Here is a 21,078-nt window from a genome sequence, read left to right as displayed (position 1 = left end):
AATTCCAGCAGGAAATAAATTCCTGTATTTGGGTATATAAAACTACCAGATTAGCTTGGTAAAACTAAGGCATAGGAGAGAGAAAGAAGGTCTCGCGTTACCTGACCTACAGTATTATGCCTGGAGTTTCAGCTCCCACATTCCCGGATGCTATTAAAAATGCCTGTTAGCACTGGGGAAGGAGGCATTTTCTGGCCATGCTAAGAGGGGCTGGTTTACTGGAAGAGGGCTTTATGTTTAAGTTCGAGGATCAAAAATTCTTTAAGAAGGTCAAACTCAAGGTACTCCAGGCATTCGCCAGAATATGGGCATGACTAAAATCCTTGGTGGGCCTTAACTGTTTCTCAAGCTTAGCGCCACTTTGGGATTCACCGGGCTCGCCGGAATGCCTCCAGGTCAGATTGGCTGCACCACTCAAAGAGGCAGGGCTAAAAGTATGAGGAGATCTTGTTAGTGAGAAAACACTTATCTCATGGGAAGAACTAAGAGAGAGTGAGTGGGCGTGGGTCTTTCAAAATGTATGTACATCCAGTTCCAGAGTTGGGTACAATCCCAGCTAAGACAGAAAAGCCCATAGGTGGGGGCAAAAGTCTCGAGCAACAGTTAGTCGCGAGGCCAGCGGGTAGGAAGGAGGTTTCCCACTGGTACTGGGCTATAGAAGAGGCTGTGGATGGCGAATTCAAACTTGCAAATGAAATATGGAGGGAATATATTCTAAGTGCACAGTGTGAACTTCTATGGCAGCAGTCATTTAAAACTCTCTTTAGCAAAGTAAAACCTGTTGGCTGAAGAGAAGCCACTTGTTCACTGTGCACAGGGCCTACTTCTCTCCTCTCAGGCTATCTAAATTTTTAAATGGGTCTCAAGTAATTTGCAAGAAGTGTGGGTTGGTTGAATCCTCAGACATACACATGTTCGAAGACTGCCCCTGATCACACAACACCTGTCGGGGGTAGACTACAGAGCTTTTTTCCTGCCTTGCGAAGCATCACCTCCGACCAGTGGGTGTTGGATATTATCCAACATGGTTATTGTTTGGAGCTCACTTCTACAACTCCCAACATTCCACCTCACAAACACACACTTTGCCTACAACATCAGCAGTTGCTAAGGGAAGAAGTACAAGCAATTCTCAAAAAAGGAAGTATAGAACCTGTTCATCTTCAACAACAGGGTACAGGGGTCTATTCACTATATGTCCTTATTCCCAAAAAGGACTGGTCCTTCGGACCAATCTTGGATCTCAGACCTCTAAACAAGTGCATTTATTCAGAACATTTTCACATGGTCACTCTTCAGGATGTCATCCCGTTATTACAACAAGGTGACTTCATGGCCACATTCTACCTCAAGGATGCCTACTTTCATATTCCTATCCTCTAGCACATCGTCGGTGTCTAATAAATGGTCAGCATTTCCGGGTCAAAGTGCCCCCCTTCAGGGTCACTACTGCAGCCGGAGTCTTCAACAAAATTCTTGCGGAGTGGCTGCTTACCTTCACAGACAAAGCATACATGTCTTTCCATATCTGGACGACTGGCTCATCAAAAGCGCAACTTCTCAAAAGTGTTACCAACACATTGAAGTCACCATAAACCTACTGCACAAACTAGGTTTTACAATCAACGCTTTAAAATCTCATTTCCAAACCCTTCATATTCAACCTAAGAGCAATTCTGAACTCACAACTAGGAACAACTTATCCAAATACTGCCAGGATACACTCATTTCAGGCACTCATTCCCCAATTCCAACCAGGTCAATAGGTAACAGCGAGAACAGTCATGCATCTTCTCGGCGTGATGGCTTCATGTATAACCATAGTACCTCATGCCAGATTACACATGTGTCCGTTGCAGGATTGATTAGCGCACCAATGGTCTCAAGCGGAGGATCAATGGGAAGATCTAGAATTGATAGGCCATCAAACTTCCCACTCTCTACAATGGTGGGAGACCAACAACCTGTTAAAAATACGGCCTTTCCTAGATCCAATTCTGCAAAGGACCATAACAACGTATTCTGCCCTTATGGGATGGGGAGCACATTCACAACATCCAACTATCCAGGGAAATTGGACACACAGTCAGCAACCCCACCACATAAATCACTTGGAGTTACTAGGTGTTCACCTAGCACTGAAAGCCTTCCTTCCTCACCTCAATGGCAAGGTAGTCCTCATCAAAGCAGACAACATAACAGCCATGTATTATCTCCAGAATAAAGGGGGCACCAAGTCAGCTTAGCTTTATCATTTAGCCCAGACCACTTGGAGGTGGATCCAGCACAACATTCACCTTTTATTGGAATACATACCAGGAGTGGATAACGACTTTGCAGCTCTCTTAAGCAGGAGCGCCAGCAACTCCACAAGTGGGAACTTCAACCACAAGTCCGCCACCATTACTTCCAGCGTTGGGGACAACCACAAAAAGACCTCTTCATCACAGCAGAAAGCACCAAATACCCAAACTTCGCCTCTAGTTTTCCACAGTTAAAGGGCAAGGCACTATGGATGAGTTGGTCAGGAATATTTGCTTACGATTTTCCGTCTCTCCCATTGCTTACCTTTTTTGTATGCAAACTTCGACAAACCTCTCACCCTCATCTTGGTGGCTCCCACATGGGCACGACAACCATGGTTCACCGCACTCCTCGAGTCCCCTGTATTAACCTATCCACTGTTCTGCTACCTACTGGGGGTGTCTGTGCCTTACACCCCTTGCCCGACCCCCTTTGAAGAATGTGGCTCGACTCCATCTGGTGTCTCCCACTGCCGCTATTTCGCTCATATCCTTTGCTTTGCCTGTGCTTGTTGAATTTCTTCACAAGCATTGGCAAAGCCTAACCATTCCAAAATGGTCTCCCTACAGGCATGCACATATACAGTGACAATCTTGTAATGTAATATGTCTTGAGGTTCTTTTGAGATTGTTTTTGAAATAATAACTGTGAAGTGAGCCTGGGATTCCTCATCAAGAATTAAGTCTTATGTGAGATATCTGATGCCCTAACATCCGAGACTCTTTTACAAAATATCAGGCATACGAGTATTGCTAGTTTACCTGTGCATCCTGGGCAGGAATTTGTGGTCCTGCCAAGAATTCAAAAATGCGAAGTACTTAATTTACATCCCATATTTATGTATATTTTGGTTCCAAAGATGCTGATAATTTGACCCCAACCACCTAAGCAGTTTACAAACCATTGGGTGCTCCCATGCTGGAATTCCATTGCAGGGTAGGTGACCCACTGAAATAGCTAACATGTAAGCATTGATGGTTCAGTGTACCAGATCTGAGCTTGCTAATTCTGAATGGAAATTTAACATATGCACTAGATCTGCCCCCATGGTTTCCAGAATGCATCCAGACACCAGCAGCACCATCTTTCCCCTGTAGAGCTTTAGCGTTTATCTGTTCCTGGGGAATTAGCATCGTGGGGGGGGTGTAACTTAACAGAATCTAGAAGGGATGGAGGTATGGTTGGGTCTATAGGCTTAAACTTCTGTAAGCTTGCCTCAGAGTTGTGACGTGTATTCAATCTCTGGAGTAGCTCTTGACTAATCTCTGCCCAGGTTCTCCCGAAACAGCCAAAGAGGAGTAGATGTTGGCTATCTTATCGTGAAAGTATTTTGCAAACTCCTTGCAGTTGGACGAAGAGAGGTCAACTGAGGCAGACACTTGCGCAGTAACTAGCAAAGAGCTCCTTAGAAGAATTTATTGTACGAAATTCCTCTCCCTCCTGTAGGCATGTTCCCCCTCCCCCTCTCCCCCCCCCCCTTTTCCTGCTGGTGCAGCTAAGGGCATGTAGCCGCACCATTCTCCTCCTCCTCAAAGTCCTCCTCCCCATTCTCTGTGTCAATCTTCTCTTGCTCCTCTGGTGTGACCTGCACCCTCCTGACTTCGCAAAATGCTCTGAGGGATGTCTGGCCGTCCACCTTGTGGCTTTCTTCCCACGTTCATCCCTCTCTCCTTGCATAGCCGCTGCAGCTCAGCCTTGCCAAAGCTGCCAATGTTGCTTAGATCCAACTCCTTTATAGTAAAAAGGGTGCAAGTCAAGACTTAAATTTAGAAAGAAAATAGTCAACTTAAAAAGTACGGAGAAATTAGAAAAGACCAAATTTGATGTGGGATTGTTTTCGCCATTTTAATGTTAGACAAAATCACTGACTTCACCAGCCCACATGCCCTCGCCTCCGAGAACTACATTCTACTGGGAGACCTCCACTTCCACCTGGAAAAGAAAAACGACAGCAACACCACCACCCTTCTGGACAACCTGGCCAATCTCTGACTCAAACAACTTGTTGACACCCCCACCCATATAGCCGGAAATACGTTCGACCCAATCTTCACCTCCAGCAAGCACATCTCCTTCGATCACACCACAGCTCTCCATTGGACCGACCACAGCTGTGTTCACTTCAGCTACAAAACTACCTCGACCCACAACCCCCCACAACCTATTCCACGAAGAAACGAACAAAATCGCCACCGACCAACTCCTCACATCGCTCAAACAAAACCCTCCCTCCCCCTCATCGGACCCAAACCAAGCGGCCACCAAACTCAAACAATGGATCACTCACAGCGTTAACGAACTAGCACCCTTGAAAAACCACCAAACCAAACAGGGTAGCGAAAAAGGCCCCCTGGTGCAACGAGGACCTTAAGAAATCCAAGAAACTATGCCGTACTCTCGAGAAAACATGGAGAAAAAACCCAACCACTGACAACCTGACCACCTTCAAGACAGCCACCCGCAAACCCCACCAATTGATCCGATCCACCAAGAAGTCAGCATTTAAGGATCGACTCGACAACAACGCCCAAAACAGCAAGGAGCTATTCAACATCGTCAAAGAATTTACCAACCCCACCACAGCCTCAAACGACATTACTCCCTCCCAAGAACTCTGCGACTCATTATCCTCTTTCTTCTACAACAAAATCGCCGACATACATAACAACTTTGAGAACATTTCCAAAGAACAATCCACTCCACCCACCTCCGAACCTAAACCGCCCTCTAACATCCTTAACGCCTGGAACCCAATCACCACTGAGGACACCATCCGCCTAATGAACTCCATCCATTCAGGCTCGCCAACCGACCCCTGTCCCCACCACATCTTCAACAAAGCAGACTCCATCATCGCACCCCATCTCCATGATGTCATCAACTGCTCCTTCAACTCCGCTACCTTTCCAGAAAGCTGGAAACACACCGAACTCAACGCCCTCTTGAAGAAACCCACAGCCGACCCCTCTGAACTTAAGAATTTCCGCCCCATCTCCCTCCTCCCATTCCCTGCCAAAGTCATTGAGAAAGCCGTCAATAGACAGCTCGCCGCCTTCCTTGAATCCAACAACTCCCTCGACTCCTCACAGTCTGGCTTTCGAGCCAAACACAGCACCGAAACCGCCCTTATTGCAGCGACAGACAACATCCGAACACTACTGGACAACGGAGAAACAGTTGCCCTCATCCTACTCGACCTTTCCGCTGCCTTCGACACAGTCTGCCAAAGCACCCTCATACAACGCCTCAGCAACATCGGCATACAAGGAAAAGCCTTGGACTGGATCATATCGTTCCTCGCCGGAAGAACCCAGAGAGTCCGACTCCCCCCATTCATATCAGAGGCCACCGAAGTCATCTGCGGAGTACCACAACGATCATCACTCAGTCCCACCCTCTTCAACGTTTACATGAGCCCCCTCGCACCCATCGCGCGACAACACAACCTTAACATCATCTCTTACGCTGACGACACCCAGCTGATCCTCTCCCCTACCAAAGACCCTAACACCGCCAAAACCAATCTTCATGAAGGCATGAAAGAAGTAGCCGAATGGATGAAAAACAGCCGCCTAAAACTTAACTCAGACAAAACGGAAGTCCTCATCCTAGGATCATCCCCCTCTGCCTGGGACGACTCATGGTGGCCATCGGCCCTGGGTACGGCACCCATACCCACAGACCACGCACTTAACCTAGGCTTCATCCTAGACTCCTCCCTCTCGATGACCAGACAAGTCAACGCCGTCTCATCCTCTTGCTTCAACGTACTTCGTATGCTCAAAAAAATCTTTTGTTGGATCTCCACCGAAACAAGAAAGACGGTCACCCACGCACTGGTCACCAGCCGACTGGACTATGGAAACACCCTCTACGCCGGAACCACATCCAAATTACAGAAAAAACTCCAACGCATCCAAAACGCATCAGCCAGACTCATATTGGACATCCCGCGCCAAGCTCACATTACTGGTCACCTGAAAGACCTCCACTGGCTTCTCGTCAACAAGAGAATAACGTTCCGTCTCCTCACCCTCACCCACGCACACAAGGCCCTCTACAAACTAGGACGCGAATGCCTCTACACACGACTGTCCTTCTACACACCGACCCGCCAACTAAGATCCTCCAATCAAGCCCTCGCCGCAGTTCCGCGCATCCACAAATCCACCATGGGAGGAAGATCCTTCTCCTACTTGGCGGCCAAAACCTGGAATTCTCTCCCCAATCACCTCCGCCTTGCCACTGGATTCAGGCTAGCCTGGCTGATGAGGGCTGTCAGCCTGAAACCGGTCCAGGATGCTTGTTTCCGGTCCAGAGAAGACATGGCTTGGCAGTTCGGGCTAGACTGTTCCCATGAGGCACAGAGTTATGACTGATTTGCATATAGCTGTGTCTGAACTGGGGTGGCGAAGTGAGCTAAAGAACGATGATGGATTCAACCCAGATCTGTGACTGAGGGATGAGTGTCTGAAAAGTTTCAGCACTCTGTCCATCATCTCCTTTTGTTTGCCAAATTTCTAAAAATGTCATATCCAGAAATGTTTCTTAAAATCTAACTTTACCATTAAAAAGAATTTTAAATTGCAATTTTTTTTGTCTAAACATGATATTTGTACCTGCTCCCAATCAAATTTTAGCACTTGTTAAATGTAAGATGGTAACCCAATGTTATCCAATAGGAGACGTAGACCTTATAGAAGTGAAAATAGATTTAGTTTTTTTTTTTTAACTACCAGGACATTTAAAACGTAATCCCCCATGTCCTACTTTGCAGAAATAATGAACCCTTCCCAATGGCCCTTTAGAGCCTGCATTCTGAATGACTTATATGTATTAAAAGGAGGATTTAGGCATGGGAAAAGGCTTATTGTGCCACGTTGAAATGCCAGTTTAAAACTGCACTACAGGCTGCAGTGACAGACCTGAGACACGTTTTAAATTGCTAATTTAGTGGATGGGACCATAAGCGCTGCAGGCCCACCAGTAGCATTTAATTTACATTTCCTTGGTACCATGTAGCACCATATACTAGTGACTTATTAGTAAATAAAATGTGCAGTTGGGTGTGGGCCAGTTTTCCATGTTTTACGGAGAGAGCGCAGGCACTTTAGCACTGGTTAGCAGTGGTGAAGTGCACAAAGTCCTAGTGACAACAGAAATAATTTTAAAATAGTTTTCCATGTTTTACGGAGAGAGCGCAGGCACTTTAGCACTGGTTAGCAGTGGTGAAGTGCACAAAGTCCTAGTGACAACAGAAATAATTTCAGAAAACAGGAGGAGTGAAAGCAAAGATTTTGGAGGAAGACCACACCAAGGATGTCAATCAATCAATCAAAAAAGCTTTATTCACCCATATTAATACCCGTCATAAAAGCACAAAAGTATACAATAACAATGACATTTAATGATAATAGTCAGAGATTAATACAGCACTAAAATTGTAGGTTCATAAAACATAAAAAATGTATAAGTTAATAGAAAAGTTAATAGAAAATACCCTACGAAACCTCAAATGTCATACTTTTCCTTTGCTGAAGGACCTTTTTCAAGAATTTTGCTACCCTCCAGGCCACATGGTCATTCTCTAATAGTTGTAGGCAAATAAGGGCTGGGCGGCATTGCCTAAGACCTTGCCGTTTTAAAAGTGGCAGTAACCAATTTTTTCTTACCTCCGAATTCAGCTTACAGAAGAGTTAGATGGATAGTAGACTGCTCGGAATAGGTATCCAGGACATGAGGGAAGGGGTCTTGACCATTCATTCATTTTAGGTATGGTTGCTAATCTGTGAATGGTGCCCAATCTAAATCTTATCAGGAGCAGCATATCATAGCCATTAGGTGCAAATTGTAGATAAGGCTCACCTGCTTGGGCATGGAATTATATCTGATGTTGCTTAACAGTGGATTAAGAGACTTCACCTGCTTCTCTTAATGAGCCCAACAGTTCCGGGCCCTCTTTCTTCAATGCTATTCTAGAAATCCGAGACCTAGAACTGGGGTTTGTAAAATAGTCTGGGTGTCCAAGGTCCTTCATAAAACAGCAGACAAACCTGACCTAGGGGATCTTTAAAGCCCCCTCCAGACTAAGGTTATCACGTAGGGTCTCTCGATGTAGGTGAGACTGTTCATTGGCCCAAATCCTGTGCCAAAGAAGAATTGGTTCCAATGTAATGAGGCCTGCTATATAAGGAAGACCTAATTCCTCATGGCACACAAAGGAGGCCGTGCCGTGGGGGACTGAGAGGATGTACCGCAAGAAAGTATTTTCCACATATTGTAGGGGAAGGGTGTTTGCGAAACCCCACACCCCTGCTCCATACATCGCGGCTGTGATGCATTGAGCTTTATAGATTTGCAAGAGTTCCGCGGCGGCTTCCTGCCCAAATTCTTCTCAAAGGTAACAAGGGCACTAGTTGATCTGCTAAATATAACAGTTCGAAGCATATGAGCTGCAGATCTCACACTGTGCATTAGATCGCCACCTGGTGTTGGGCTCGGAAGATTGCATGTTGTTGTCTTCTTGGAAGAAGTCTTTGTAGTCACGAGATAGGTGACTCCTCCCTTGGACGATAGTGCGCATGGGCATCGACTCCATCCTTCGATTGTTTTTTTTCCGCCACTGGGTTCGGATTAAACTTTTCTTCTCCGGTTCGAAATCTACTTTTCAAGTACTTTGACGCGTAAATATTTTCTTCAAACTTCACAAAACAACTTTCAATACCGATAAACATCGACTCGACTTCATCAGCTCGATTCCGGTCGTTGACGCGGGCCGTTGGGCCTACCCAAACCGTGAGGCCTACACCTCATGGAAAGGACGCCATTCAAAAGATGCCCCGAGTGTGGAGCAAAATTTCCACACAGTGACCATCAGGAGGTTTGTAACCTGAGCTTATTGCCATAAAACGACAAATCCATCTGCACAGCCTGTGCATCCTTACGATCGAAAAAGACCATTCGATATCGGAGGGCCCATCGACGCGATATGCAGAGATCAGCTCCGGAACCGGTGGATACCTTCGATGAAGGTCCATGTGTCCCAGAAGAAGATTCCGATGATCTCCAGATCGTATCCGAGGCAGATGACTCCAATGACTCCATACCTTCGGGTCAACGCGTGAGTACCACTGCCCCTACCCCAGCCCAAATCCCAAAATCTCAAGCAAAGGTCAACACTCCGCCTGCGGGGCCCAGTTGAGACCGAAAAAACACTTCAAAAGCCCCGCCATCGAGCCTGGCTCCGAAGAAAATAATGAAGCCTTCCGGTAGCTCCATATCAAGCAAACCGCATGTGCTGATACCACCTGCTCCCTCAGCACCAAAACAAAAAAAAGTCCCGGTTCCGAAAGACACTCCAAAACAGTAGACTCCGAGAGGCAAAGCGGCTCCAAAAACAACAAAGCCTGTTTCCGATGCCTCGAAAACAGCTTCCACACTTTTGACTCAGCCAGACTCATCCTCGACATCCCACGAACCAGCCACATCACCGGACATCTGAGAGACCTTCACTGTCTCCCCGTCAACAAAAGAATCACCTTCCGCCTCCTCACCCACGCACACAAAGCCCTACACGACCAAGGCCCGAGCTACCTCAACAGCCGGATCAACTTCTACGCTCCCAAACGCCACCTCCGATCAGCCAACCACGCCCTCGCCGCCGTCCCCCGCATCCGAAGAGCGACTACAGGAGGAAGGTCCTTCTCCTACCTGGCTGCCAAGACCTGGAACTCCCTCCCGACCGACCTGCGCCTGACCCAAGACAACCTCTCCTTCAGGAAGAAGCTGAAGACCTGGCTGTTCGAGCAGTAGCGGCCCCCCCCCAGCGCCTTGAGACCCTACGGGTATGTAGCGCGCTCTATAAGTGTCACTGATTGATTGATTGATTGATTGATTGAAGCCGATACCCTCGATGCCGAAACAGACAAAGCCTGCTTCTGATGCTTCCAAATCCACGAAATAGGCTTCGGGGCCAAAGACAATATCTTCAGTGCCGAAATCTATGCCAAAGGACTCAACATCAGCTCCTAAGGCTAAAGACAAGCAACAAACAGGTTCGGAACCGAAAAAATTGGCGCTGAAGGCTGTGCCTCAAGAAGAGGAGCTTTTCTAACCAGATCCTTTACAAAAAATAATCTACATTGATCCAGAAACAGGACATGTTTCCACTACACCACACAGGAAGAGGAAGTCAGATACAGCACCTACACCTCCAGTGCCTGTCAAGAAGGACTCTGCCACATCGCCTATGCACTCTTCTTCTCCTGTATCTCCTTCTTCTCCTCTTCCTTTAAACATTTCACCTCAAAATTCTCCTCCTCATTCTCCAACACATACACCTCCTCAGGATGTTGATGATGATGAGTATAGCATGGTTGGAGGGACAGACCCAGATGAACCTTTTCCCTACCCAACAGGTTCACCAGACTGGGAGTATCCAAGCCCACAGGATGTACCAGATAATCCTGACCCACATACATATCCATCTAAACCTTCTCCTCCAGAAGACAATATTTGGTTTGGACACTTAATTAATAGGGCTGCCATCTATCACAATGTCAACATGCATTCAGATGAGGCAGAGGAAGATTTTTTATTAGACACTTTTGAACACTCCCAAAAATCTGTGCAAATACTGCCAATGATTAAAGGAGTCATTAAGTATGCACCAGAAGTGTTTAAAGATCCTGTACGAGCTAGAATCATAAACCCAAGGATAGAGGAAAAGTACAGAGCGGCTCCTGGGGACCCTGCCTACATTAAAGAACAGCTACCCTTAGACTCCCTAGTAGTTTCAAACGCTAGGAAAAGAGCAAATTCCCAAACATCAGGTGAAGCACCACCTCCTGATAAAGAATCAAAGATCATAGACGCTTCAGGGAAAAGAATAGCTGCCCAAGCTATCAATACATGGCGCATCGCTAACACACAAACCCTCCTCGCAAGATACGACAGGGCTCACTATGATCAGTTAGAGAAGCTCTTACAACATCTACCTGACCAATATAAGGCACAAGCAAATTACCTCATACAAGAGGGTAAGCTTATATCAAATACCTCCATTAAATGCGCACTTGATGTAGCAGACACTGCATCCAGAGCAATAAACACCAGTGTCCTCCTTAGACGTCATGCGTGGCTTCGCATTTCAGGATTTAAGCAAGAAGTGCAAACTACTATCTGAAATCAACCATTCAACCAACAACAATTGTTTGGTCCAGAGGTAGACACAGCACTTGTGAAGAAAGACACTGACACAGCAAAGTCTATGGGCGCTCTGCAGTCCACCCAAGCATGAGGCTCCTTTCGTCGCTCCTTCTACAGAGGAGGCTCCAAACAAGCTGGAGTAGAAAATTCAGCTTCCTTTAAAACAAATACACAAACATCTTCCAATAGAGGATACTTTAGAGGAGGCTACAGAGGCAACAACAACAAGGGAAGAGGTCGAGGAAATAATAATCGATCCTCTCCCAACACAAAACAGTGACTTCCTTCTGCTTCCCCAACAGCATTCCACTCCTGTAGGGGGCAGACGAACACAGTTCCTACCTGTCTGGAATTCCATCACAACAGACAAGTGGGTAAGACAAATTATCCAGTATGGTTACTGCCTAGAGCTTACGGCTACCCCTCCACATATACCACCCAGACAGCGTCCAATGTCCACAGAACATCTAACGCTGCTCCAACAAGAGGTTCTCTCATTGCTGCAAAAAGATGCAATAGAGCTAGTTCCGTTGCAACATCATAGAACAGGGGTTAACTCGCTCTATTTCCTAATACCCAAAAAGGATGGAACACTAAGACCAATTCTAGACCTAAGGCCTCTCAATCTGTATATACACTCAGATCATTTTCACATGATCACTTTACAATTGCTCCCATTGTTGCAACAAGGCGATTTCCTAACCACACTAGACCTCAAGGACGCCTACTTCCACATTCCCATACATCCTTCTCACAGGAAGTATCTCAGATTTGTATTAGAAGGACAACACTATCAGTTCAAAGTCCTTCCATTCGGGGTCACAACTGCACCACAAGTGTTTACAAAGTGCCTAGCAGTAGTAGCAGCACATCTCAGAAGACCACATATCCACGTCTTCCCATACTTAGACGATTGGCTCATAAAAGCCAAGTCATTCAATCAGTGTGTCCAACACACATCTCAAACAAATCAAACACTGCACGACTTGGAGTTTACAATAACTACACCAAGTCACATCTCCAGCCCTCTCATGTACATCAATACCTAGGGGCTACCATAAACAGCCATACAGCTGTAGCTTATCCCAGTCCAGCCAGGATACAGAGCATTCAAGCCTTAGTCACAAAGTTTCAAAACCAACACTCTGTCCCAGCCAGAGTGTTCATACAACTAATAGGCATGATGGCATCTTGCATTGTCATTGTACCATATGCAAGACTGCAAATGCGCCCATTGCAGGAATGTCTAGCACATCAATGGAATCGGGCTCAAGGACATTTTACAGACCTGGTGTTGGCGGACAGCCACACACATCACTCTCAACAGTGGTGGAACACCAAAAACATGTCCAGAGGGCGGCTGTTCCTCGAACCTGTGCCACAGATAGTACTCATCCTACACAGAAAAGCGGAGAGGGTCAAAAACTACTCTACCACTGAACCCCCTAGTATCACATATACACACATAAAGGGGTGGAGAGGAAACTACCTCAAGTAAAAGATGAGCAAGTAGTGGCACAATCATGTGTTTTGAAAAACTGCCCTCACTCGCACACAAATGTGTGTGACATGCTTCATCATCGGGTCTGCTTACAAAACGCCCTGGCGTAGCCACGCACAGGGCGGAGCATAGGGAGGAGTAACACAAAACACAATAACGGAGACAAACACAAATGTGACAAACAGTGTTCACAAAAGAAAGTGTTAGCCCAAGACTGGGTAAAGTGATAGAACAAGGTGCAGTCAAAATAGTGCTGTTAAAACTGGCTCCTGGATACCTGTCAAGCCTTTATTCATAGGTTCCAAGGTCAGGATTAAAAAATGAATGAAGGATCGAAGTGTTGATAAGGAGATCAGGATCCTACAACACCCCTCCTTAAACTGCAATAGTCAACATGTTCCGACCATATAGTGCCACCATTCAACAAGTCACGTTGGTCTTCATGACATCTATCAGTCCCAGTCTTATCTAGCCCCTTACCTTAATCAGGCACCACAGAGGTAAAAACGATCAAATCGATCAGGACCATGTGGAGGTAAATTCCGCCAACACGGAATGCAGATACTGAGGAGAGATATAAAACAGTCCTAGTAGTATGATTTAAAATATCTTGTCATTATTAATATACTTATATTTCGAAATATCATACCCTCCGTATAGATATTGTGACATTAAACTAGACGTTTTTAGTCCCCCCCCCCCCCCTTCCCCCTCCAATTGGCATCTTATTGAATCAAAAATGCCCCTATACCACATTATGGCTTCAAAAAGTAAAAATAAATTTCATAAATTGTACTGCTGTTGCCATAGTATATGTGTATTACAACTCGAAAGGGCCAATACGGCACTAAGCATTAGTCCATATCCATGTCCACAATAGTAGCCCCATATCACCAAACACCATCACTCACCGAGTTTGTCAGATTATACCCGAAATGGCGCCAGGCGGAAGGAGCTCCAAAGAACACAACCTGTGTTCAAAAAAGAGAGGGGGCAGGGAAGATACATAAGGTGCAGATAACGGATGGTATATCAATGCGTACTCAGCGGTATTCCAAACTATCCCAATGCCTCCTCCTGTATGCCCCTCATAAGTAGTAAATTGAACACAATATGGAGTATTAGCCCCCGGTTATACAAAGGGTACCCTTCCTCCAGCCAATCGCCTCCGCATAGTGTTGAAAGCTAGCCTATTGCTGCCAAATGTTCAAGCATTCTACTCCCCTATATACGACTTACTGTTCCGTTGAAGTCTCCGGCACCTCTCGTGCCTGTTCCTGTGGCTCCGCGAAGGTGACTGCAAGACGCCTGTGCCTCCATTTTAAGCTTGTTTCCAATAGCAATCGTCCCACACGCCGTCGTAGGCGCGTCCACGTCACGGCGTGACAGCGACGCACAGGGGAACATGGGAAAAGTAGTTTATTTATTGTGGCCCTCCGATGTTAATGCTAATATACATTATGAATGTGACCCGTATATGCCTACAAAACTCAGTTGCCTAAGAAATAAAACGGCATTAGCAATAATGATTAAAGGCCACCTGCAAATGTGAAATTAACACCAGCGATCTTATTCCTGAATAATACGAATAAGGGGTGACAAGATAGTCACGGAGGGTTGCCAAACCATACCTATCCATCTCCCGGGTGTAGTGGAGCAGTGTAATTAGTCAGATAGCCCAAATGTAAAACAAGTGTGTTACATATTAGATTTAGATTTAGCTGAGCCCACACTGATTCAAAGACAAAGCACTTCCTCCCACTCAATATTCCAGCCAATCTTGAAAAGGACTGTATATGGTGCTGTGGAGGAAAGCATCCATCAATGCGTGAGCCCCGGTCAGAATCTCAAAAAGACTCAGGGTTAGGTGGGCGATGAATGTAATACATTTTTATCTTGTACATAAAATTTTCCAATGGCCCAACACCGTGGTGGACTAGAGTAACATGTATAAATTCACCCTCCAGACCAGTGCACGATATCAAGAACTGATGTTACTGCATCATTAGTGGTGGTCTGGTATATGTATGTTCCCAGGATATATACAACTTGGTAAGGTCACCTACTCAATGCGTGCCAAGGTATATCATCGTTAAGGCCATACATATGACTCTTGAGGCGGAAAACCCATTTCTGTTCTCTCAGAAACAAAGCTCTATTGTCATCCACCCCCTGAGGCCCCAAGTGTATTTTTTCTATGACCGTCCATCTCAAATCCTCTATGGTATGACCCGCCTTAGCAAAGAGTGAAGTCAGCTTAGTATTAGATCTGCCACTAATCGTGCTGCGATGTTCCGTTATGCTATAGTACTGACAACAGACGCATCCCTCACAGGATGGGAAGCCCATCCGCTCCACCATACAACTCGGGGAAAATGGACCGCTCCACAAAAGGTGCTTCACATCAATCACCTAGAGCTGCTAGCAATATTCCTAACACTAAAAGCCTTCCAAGTACATGTTCAGAACAAAGCTGTCTTGATCCGGACGGACAACATAACAGCCATGTACTATTTTCAAAAACAAGGAGGCACATTCCCTGCAACTATCCCAGCTCGCACAGAACATTTGGAGATGGGCCATTCCACAAAAGGTATATCTGCTTGCAGAACACCTTCCAGGAGTTCACAATCAGATAGCAGATCTGTTAAGTCGACAGACACAACAGATTCACAAATGGTAACTACATCTGCAAGTTCGTCTACCATTCTTTCACAAGTGGGGTCATCCAGACATAGATCTGTTTGCCACACATGAAAATGCAAAATGCCCAACCTTCGCCGCCAGGTTTCCCCACACACTGTCCAAGGGCAATGCGATATGGATGATCTGGTCAGGCAGATTTGCATACGCTTTTCCGCCAATCCCACTAATACCTCTAGTAGTACACAAGCTGAGACAACAATCTCTCAAATTGATCCTGGTAGCTCCCACATGGGCACGCCAACCATGGTTCACCACACTGCTAGAACTCTCTCTAGTTCCACACCAAAGACACCATCCATGCTAACGTAGAACCATGGAGACATCAGACATCCAGATCCAAGTCCACTGAATCTGGCGATCTGGCTCCTGAAGTCTTAGAGTTTGGTTACCTTAACCTGCCACCAGACTGTATGAATATCATTAAAGAAGCCATAAGACCTACTACTAGAGCTTGCTATGCTGCAAAATGGAAGAGATTTGCCATTTACTGCACTAATAATCAAATTGATCCTCTAGATGCTTCGATCTAGAATATCATCTGTTACCTTCTCCATTTACAAAGATGTAATCTAGCATATTCATCTATATGTTTGCATCTTGCAGCAATTGCAGCCTATCTACAAAATAGACAAACATATGTCGTTATTTAGTGTACCTGCAATCAAAGCTTTTATGGAAGGATTAAAACGAATCATTCCTCCTAGGTTACCACCCTCTCCAGTGTGGAATTTAAACATTGTTCTTACCAGGCTCATGGGGCCCCCCTTTGAACCTTTACAAAATTGTGAACTGTAATTCCTTACATGAAAAACAGCTTTCCTTATTGCTATTACCTCTCTTAAGCGAGTTAGTGAGATTCAAGCTTTCACTATACAAGAACCATTTTTACAATTACACCGTAACAAGGTGGTTCTATGGACTAATCCCAAATTCCTTCCTAAAGTAATTACTCCTTTTCATCTAAATCAATCAGTAGAGTTGCCAGTGTTTTTTTCAAAACCCAGACTCTGTAGCAGAAAGAGCTCTACACACACTAGATGTAAAAAGAGCTTTTCTCTATTACATTGATAGGACCAAATCCTTTCGTAAAACAAAGCAACTGTTTGTAGCTTTCTCTCCACCACATAAAGGCAACCCCATCTCTAAAGCTGGAATTGCAAGGTAGATTCTAAAATACAAATATGCTATCACAAAGCAAAACGTACATTAACAGTTCCTCCTAGAGCGCACTCCACACGCAAACTAGGCTTTCTCAGGGAACATTCCCCTAGAAGACATCTGCAAGGCAGCAACATGGTCTACAACACACAACTTCACTAAACTCTACTGTACATTAACAGTTCCTCCTAGAGCGCACTCCACACGCAAACTAGGAGCCTCCATGGCTTTCTCAGGGAACATTCCCCTAGAAGACATCTGCAAGGCAGCAACATGGTCTACAACACACAACTTCACTAAACACTACTGTGTTGATGTGCAAGCCAAGCAGCAAGCTGCAGTAGGCCAAGCTGTCCTTAAAACTCTCTTTCAAACTACTGCAACAGATACAGGTGACCACCGCTAGGGGAAACACTGCTGTACAATCGATTCACAGTGTGAGATCTGCAGCTCGTAAGCTTCGAACGGAAAATGCTACTTGCCAGTATGTATCAGTTCTTGGCATCTTGGCATGTAGAGTTGCAGAGTCTCACATACCCACTCTCGCCCCCCGCCCCCCCCCCCCCCCCCTCCCCGGGGCCTGTATCTGTTCCAGTTCTATCTTAATTAGATACACACACATGGACATCCCTTTTTCTATTTCTACTAACTCCATCATTTCCCATCATGGCGAAAAACAATCCAAGGATGGAGTCGATGCCCATGCGCACTATCGTCCAAGGGAGGAGTCACTACAAAGACTACTTCCAAGACAACAACATGCAATCATCCGAGCCCAACACCAGGTGGCGCTCTAATGTACAGTGTGAGACTGCATCTCTCATGCCAAGAACAGATGCATACTGGTAAGTAGCATTTTCCTTTTTCATGGCTATGGTGTGTGTCCAAGTATCATTGGGATGAAAAGGATACCAAGATACGTAAAAGTTCTAGTTGAAGCTAGCTTCCTGCCATCCAGACATGTGTCCCTGCCCATCTCCCTCCGAGCCCCTAGGCCACAGCTCATGACAAAGGGCTTTGAGGTGTTAATTTCTTAAACCCAGATCAAGCATAAAGGCATTAGAACTATCTAAGACCCTTTGCAAGCCGTTTTGAGTGCGCCATTAAAACTGCGTCGTCCGCATAGAGAAGAGCGAGTATAGGCCGCCCACCCTCTTAGCGATAATCTTGACCACTCTTTAGCAGTGCATCAGCCATCCCGTTAATGTACAAATTAAAAAGGAATGGGGCCAGGACACAGCCCTGCCTGACCCCCTCCTTATGGGGAAAGCTTCTGTGCACTGTCCATCTACCCCATAGCGAACACTGGCAGAAACTTCATCATATAGGTGCTGCAGAAAAGCAATATTATTCGGGTCGACCACTAAACCTGCAAGGATCTTCCATAACTTAACATGTATTACCGAATCGAAAGCCGCCGTAAAGTAACTGAAGACTAAATACAGTCTTCCCTTTTTGGCTCTTGTATATTTCCCTAGAATGATAGTCAATTTTAAGCTCTGTTCTATGGTGCTGAGCCCTTCCCGGAAACCGTACTGTAAATCTGAGAGTACCTGGTTTTCTTCCGCCCAGTCTTGCAAACGTTCCTGGACAACTCGTCCTGCCTCCTTCACCATTGAATCAAGGAAGGAAATCGGTCTATAACAACCGGGGTCTTGGCGGTTCCCCTTCTTAAAGATTGGGATAATAATGGACTCCACCCAAGTTTTTGGAAATGTGTCAGATCTAACACTCAGACTCACAAATGGAGAGAAATACCCTCTCAAAGTGTATTCTCCAGGCGATTGATTGTGTGGCGCTTTCCATGCCTTTTTAAGAATAAAAGCTGGCATCGGTCACTCAATGTCGTCCGAATGAGGCGAGGGTTTGTTACTCTGTTCCACAGCTTTACCATGAGCTTTCTGACCTTTCGGATGTTCATCAAGCTGGACAGGGGCCCTTGCCTACCCCCGAAGTAGACTTAAAGTAGTGTTACTCAGCTAGTTGTACAGTCTGCCAACTCTGCCTCATGCATGGGTGAGACCACCCTCTGAAGGGAAGCATCAACAAATTTCTCATTCAAAGGGAGGAACACCTGGCACTCACCATCCTGAAGTACCTTTTACCTGTTAGCAACTGCCATGTATTTCAGGCGAGTTTCAATAATTATTATTCTGACAGTTAAATGAGCAGGATCCGATTATCCCTCAACACCTTTCTCTTGAGCTGTAATTCAGATGGTGAAGATATGCCTCTTAACTCCGCTGACAACATTCGGACGATGTGGAGCCTGAACTTTAGAATCTCTGCCCGAAGTCTAATTTAAATAAACTGCACTTTGGCGCTGCAACATCTTATACTGCTCTAGTAGAAGTAGTAACTAATACAATGTAGACAGACTGACTGTTCTGAGTGCCCCCCATTTGTGAAGGTATGCCACTGCACCTCCTTGAACTGGAGTTGCAGCTCCACACAAGACATTCCAGAGGCACGCAGTGTGTTGGGCCACACCGTTATCTCTAAAAACCTTCAAGGGCTTATGGCATATGTAGTCCTCTGTGCTTTTATAATTTTGATGTTGCTGGTTGCTAGCAAGAAAATGGAGAATGTGTGTGCATAGTCTGAGTCTGTGCTGCTGACACGAAATCGTGTTTTTTATAATGTGGCAGACTGTTATATGCAAACTAAAAAGCAAAATAAAGCTATTTATAAAAATAAAAAATAACAAGAAGCAAAAGTAAGGGCATGATCACGTCCCCAAAACTAATATATAATGGGGAGGTAAGTATGCACAGGCAGCCTTCCACATTGGGGTGGGATACGGCAACAGTACTATGCTTCAGTAGGATAAGAGACCATGAATTGTTGGACAACAACACATGGCCAAAAAGATCCGGCAGAATCGTCTGCCACACCGACAGGGAACTGTATGTCCTAGTGCTTCAACCAACCCCCCACACCTTGAAAAACTTGTGTGGGCAATCTCTACTTCTATAGGTAACCTTTTTCGCCTTCATGTAGAGTCCATCCCCGACTTGCATTCTTCCAAAGTCGGCACCGCAGGGGAGCCCCAGTGACTCGCTATATCACACTTGGCTAATACAAATCGCAAAAGAGGAGCTTCATCCTCCCGGGCGGGACCCCCAATAGAACGTATTTGGGCTCAAGAGTTATGTTTTCTGCCCAGACACCTTGCTGAGCTCCCCCACCACCTGTAACCAATATACCTGATTGGCTGGGCAGCTCCAGATCGTGTGGACAAATGTACCCCGTGTCACCCCACAAAACGGACTGTCCAGGGAGGTCGCCCTTCCCATGTGATGTAGGCGGTCCCTATCATTGTAAACTCAATGCAATATTTTAAGTAGTATAAAGTGAAGCCAGAACTTTATGGTGACCTCCCTTGGGTGCATCAAGGCTGCCTCTCAATCCATGTCTTAGAGTTCCCCTCCTAAGCCCCCACCTACCCCTCCCCCCCCCCCTCCCCCCCCACCCCATCGAACTCTCAGCTTAGCCAATGTGTCTGGCATATTGTTTTGTAAGAGAGGGAGATACCATTTGATTTCAACTCTTCTAAGAGCACTCTACCCTCGAGAGGGGCATACTCGAGCAAATCTAACTCCCCCAGGCCTTCTGCTTGACACACTTGGCATAATTGTGCGTACTTTAAGTATTGGTTAGGACTTATGTGGGTATCCCCATGAAGGGCCGAAAAGGGCTTCAGACCACTGCCCCCCTCCCCATCCAGGAGATTCCCACTAGATCCCAGGACCAAAACACCTTAAGTTTCCTCATTTCGCAAATCCACGTCCCCTCCTAGAGTGAAGTCACCCGCTTTATCTTACCTACCCAACCTATACATTTATTGACATTCCTCCAGGCCTCCATCTCCACTCGTGTCGCCGGTAGCAGCGTCTGAAATCCCTTCCCACCGTATAAGTAGTAGAAGTTGGACCGGATGGCAAACTGTGCTCGCTCCATTCTGTAAGTGGAGTAGTCCTGCGGAGCGAAAGACCAGTCGTTGATAGCCACCATAACGGACACCCAGTAATAGGCCCTTACGTCCGGAAGAGCAATTCCACCATTATATGGGATGCATTGAAGGGTCTTGAACGCTATCCTAGGGTGACCGGCATCCCAAAGCAAAGACCGCAGGTCCCTCTCTAGCTTAGCGAACATCTCCTCTGGAATCAGGTAGTATGTGTTTTGTAAGACGTAGAGCA

The 21,078-nt window shown here is 45.9% G+C and overlaps 1 protein-coding gene and 1 pseudogene across 4 annotated transcripts in view; both read left to right on the top strand.

Annotated features, from left to right (window-relative positions):
* The window catches only part of UBE3A (ubiquitin protein ligase E3A), a 246,710-nt gene that overhangs the window by 213,042 nt on the left and 12,590 nt on the right, over window positions 1-21,078 (top strand). The window lies entirely within an intron of this gene.
* On the top strand, window positions 10,676-18,372 carry LOC147697103 (uncharacterized; annotated as a pseudogene).

The sequence above is a fragment of the Lissotriton vulgaris genome, chromosome 8 (assembly GCF_964263255.1).
Source record: "Lissotriton vulgaris chromosome 8, aLisVul1.2, whole genome shotgun sequence".
NCBI lineage: Eukaryota > Metazoa > Chordata > Amphibia > Caudata > Salamandridae > Lissotriton > Lissotriton vulgaris.
The sequence above is the reverse complement of the archived record's forward strand: the minus strand, read 5'-3'. Positions and strand labels throughout refer to the sequence as shown.